The following is a 4,396-nucleotide window of genomic DNA, read 5'->3' on the forward strand; positions in this document are numbered from 1 at the left end:
TTCACCACACATTGTATTTCACGTTTTCTTATTCTATCATTTTTCTGATTTTCTTTTTCTTTCTTTTTGGTGCAGCTCCAAGTTATGACCCGAGGGAATCCATCAATATTGATTTAAGGAGACCCTGAGTTTGAACATACACTTAGAAGAAAAGGGAAAGAACCTGTGCAAGAACTGCATAATTCAGCTGATTTAGAAGGAGAGGAATCTGAAAACATGGCAGAACAGAATGAGCCACAACGAACACTATCCGACTATACCAGACCTTCAGTGTTGGGGACACAATCGAGTATTGTGCGTCCCCCGATTACAGCTCAGAACTTTGAGCTAAAGCTGGCATTTATCCATATGCTGCAGCAGTCCGCACAATTCAACGGTTTGCCCGATGAGGATCCAAACAGTCACATAGAGAGCTTTCTTGAGGTGTGCGATATGCTGAAGATAAATGGGGTGATGGATGATGCCATCAAATTGAGAGCCTTCCCATTTTCCTTGAAGGGGAGAGTGAAGCTGTGGCTACACTCATTACCTAGCGCATCAATCACTACATGGGAGGAGATGGTAGAAGCTTTTCTAGCCCATTATTTTCCTCCCCAAAAATCATCAAAGCTTAGGAATGAGATCTCGTCCTTTGTTCAGTTGGAATTGGAGTCTCTATTCGAGACATTGGAAAGGTTCAAGGAGCTCCTGAGAAAGTGTCCGCAACACGGATTCCCGAAGTGGATGATTGTTCAAACCTTTTACAATGGTTTGAACCTGAGTACAAGGCAACTCTTGGATGCGGCAGCAGGAGGTACCTTAGGTAGCAAAACTCCCGATGAGGCTCGTCAATTAATTGAGGAAATGGGGTTAAATAGCTACCAATGGAATGCTAGGGAGAAGAAAAAGGTGGCCGGTCTCCATGAAATTGATGCGGTAACCTCATTGGCGGCGCAAGTAAAGAGTCTTAGTAAGAAGCTAGATCTCATAGCTTCGAATAGAGTTACGGCCATGACCAATTGCACCGGTTGTAGTAGAGGACATGCTACCTCAGATTGCCCGATCGTTATTGGTGATGTTTCTTCAGTGGAAAACGTTGACTTTGTAGGTAATGGCATGAGACCTCAAGGGAATCCATATAGCAATACTTACAATTCAGGTTGGAAGAATCATCCCAACTTTTCATGGAGTAATCAAGGACCACAAAAGGCCATGGGGCCACCGGGTTTCCAACAACAACAACAAGCCCCTCAAGTGAAAAATAGAATTTCAGGCTTGGAAACCCGAATGACGGATTTAGAGAAGCACTTGGCTAGATTTGTTCAATCTACAAATACACGGTTTGAATCAGTCGAGGCTACACTTCACAACCACACCGCCTCTTTGCACAACCTTGAAAATTAGGTGGGGCAAATTGCGAAGTCTCTCTCCGAAAGGCCACATGGAAGTTTACCAAGCAATATGGAAACCAACCCTAGAGAACATGTGAAGGCGATCACTTTGAGAAGTGGTCGTGAGGTTGAAGGGAGGCTTCTGAGTGAGAAGCCTAAAGAACACGCACCCGAGGTTGTAGAGGTTGAGGAGGGAGCAAAGAAAGAGAAAGAGGTGGCATCCCCATCTTTCAAGCCAAGAATCCCTTATCCCTCTAGATTGAAGAATGACCAAGGGGAAACAGTATATGAAGTTCCTGAGTTTATTCAAGCAACTCCACATCAACATTCCTTTTGTAGAGGCATTAGCTCAAATGCCTAAGTATGCGAAGTTCCTGAAAGACTTGTTCACTAAAAGAGGAAGTTGGAGGAGAGTGCTTCAGTGGTGCTAGATGCTTCATGCTCGGCGGTGCTGTAAAAAACATGTCGAACAAGAAGAAGGACCCGGGAAGCTTCATCATTCCGTGTAACATCGGCAACTTAGGTGAGAAAATGGCACTGGCGGATTTAGGGGTAAGTATCAATGTCATGCCATACACTTTCTTCCAAAAGCTAGGCTTGGGAGAGCCTAGGCCTACTCGGATGACTTTACAATTGGCGGACCGAACGGTGCGACATCCGAGAGGTATCATTGAAGACGTGCTTGTCAAGGTGGACAAGTACATTTTTCCGATTGACTTTGTAGTGCTAGACATCGATGAGGATGCAGATGTACCCTTGATACTTGGGAGACCGTTTTTGTGGACTTCCAAAGCATTGATTGACATGGACGGCGGAGAACTCACACTGAGAGTTGGAGATGACAAGCTCACATACCGCCTTGCTGAAGCCATGCGGCATTCTCTTGATTTTGATGACACTTTATACTTTCTAGACACTACTGATGAGCTTGTTGATGAATACATGCAGGAAATGTTCAATCTGGATCCGTATGACGGTTTGTTCGACCAAGAGGAGGGACATGAAGATGTAATGATGCTTGGGTCGATGGATGAAGTATCATCTACCACGGGGATCTTGAAGAAGGTGCTCCAGAGAATGAAGAGGGCTAGAAGACGCCACCGGAAACGCTCTAAGGCTGTTGGAGACGTACATGAGCCAAAAAAGTTGGATGAACCATTGATAGGTGGTCCGAAGCCCGATAATACACACTCTACCCTCAAGAGACTTTGCACATTATGTTTCCAAGCCATGGGTAAGAGGGCGACTTTCATTTATGAATCCCCGTGAGGTAAGACAAGATACTTCAAGCTAAGTGACGTTAAACAAGCGCTTCTTGGGAGGCAACCCAAGTGTTTACTGTTTTCTTATCTTTTAGTTTGGTTTGTTTGCATGAATAAATTGTTAAGTGTTGGTGTCGTAATTTTTAGATGCTTGTGTTGTGATTTTGTTGTGGATTTTTAAAATTCATCGTGTGTTTTATGAGGAATTGGCGAAAGTTTGGTCGTTTGAGCTCTATTTCATATTTTTCACTGGTAAAATTTGCATAATAGGGCAGGCTTTGAGTGTGTAAACATGTTCAGAAATTTTCTACAGAGCCTGCAGATTTTTCTAAGTCATCCAGAGAAAACACACGGGCGTGTGGAATTTTCACACGCCCGTGGGGGTTGCACTGCAAGCTCATCCAAAGAAGGCACAGGGGCGTGCAGCTACCCCTGTGAACGACCATGCGACTGTCACACGCCCGTGGGTAATTTCTGCACGGGCGTATGAATTTCTGCAGAGTTGGGCAGATTTTCCCGAGAGCACACAGGGGCGTGGACTCGCCCCTGTGAGCGACCTTGTGAACCACGCACGGGCGTGGGTAATTTCCGCACGCCCGTGTGAAACTCTGCAGAGGAGTTCTCTCCATCCCGAGAAGTCACAGGGGCGTGCAGCTGCCCCTGTGAGTTTGGCATGTGAATGTCCACGCCCGTGGGGAATTTTCGCACGGGCGTGTGAAACACTTAGTATTTTTCTCAGATTTCCAGGGAAGCCACAGGGGGCGTGTGGCTGCCCCTGTGGATCGGGGGCACGGGCGTCGATATTTTCCGCACACCCGTGCGAGAGCGGTCAGAGTCAAAGGAGCGTTTTACCGAAAGAGCACAGGGGCGTGCGCACGCCCCTGTAGTGCTTTTGAAGTGAGGCGCACGGGCATGGGGAATTTCCGCACGCCCGTGTGGATGCACAGAACGCCAAAAGTCGTAAGTTCTGTTTAAAAGAGGATAGTTCCTCTCCCTCTTCACGACTTCTATTCGCCTGAAAACACTCTCACAGTATTCTCCGAGTTCAGAGTGCTAATTTGGTGGGATTTTAGTGAAGTTTTCTGACCGGTTCTTCATTTTCTTACTCCATCGCGTCGGTAAGTTTTTTTATCATCTTCCTTGCCAATTCATGGTTTCTATCGATTAACCTGGTTAATAATGCTTCGTTTCTTTAATTGGAAAGACGATTTATGTTTAGAACGAAGTTAGAAGTACTATTAAGTTGTATTTTTGGATTGTTGAAGCGTGGCCTTGCGGTTCTCACACCCAGTGGATCCACACGGGCGTGCGGAAATTCCACACGACCGTTTTGATTTCTGCAGCATTGGTTTATCAACTTGTTTGATCAATTTCGTTTAAATCTTGCAGATTATGGCACCTAGGTCAAAGAAGCAAGCTGATAAGAGACCACGTGAGTCATCTCCTGAGCCTGAGGGCATGCGGTTTGCAATTCCAGAGCATCAGTTTCGCTATGAGCGCCTGTCGAGGCTCCGTTTTGGGCAGACTCGATTCTTAGACACGACTATATTGTGAGATCTGCAGCAGGGAGATGAGTTTACTGATGAGATCGAGGATCTTATTTCAGAAGGTGGTTGGCGGCAGTTGCTGACGATTAGAGAGCCATCCATCCGAGAGTTTGCACTGGAGGTGCTATCATCATTCGAGTTTGGAAGATCGTATGCGAGCTTCGACAGTGTGGACACCATTCAGTTCAGAGTATTTGGACACCACCATAGCTTGAGC

The 4,396-nt window shown here is 46.0% G+C and overlaps 1 non-coding gene across 1 annotated transcript; it reads right to left on the minus strand.

Annotated features, from left to right (window-relative positions):
• Positions 1–606: 606 nt before the first annotated feature.
• LOC120268054 lies at positions 607–713 on the minus strand. The gene has a single exon (XR_005538724.1). It is a non-coding gene; the product is annotated as a small nucleolar RNA R71 (small nucleolar RNA).
• Between the last annotated feature and the right edge of the window lie 3,683 nt (positions 714–4,396).

This window comes from Dioscorea cayenensis, chromosome 8, assembly GCF_009730915.1.
Source record: "Dioscorea cayenensis subsp. rotundata cultivar TDr96_F1 chromosome 8, TDr96_F1_v2_PseudoChromosome.rev07_lg8_w22 25.fasta, whole genome shotgun sequence".
Classification (NCBI taxonomy): Eukaryota; Viridiplantae; Streptophyta; class Magnoliopsida; order Dioscoreales; family Dioscoreaceae; genus Dioscorea; species Dioscorea cayenensis.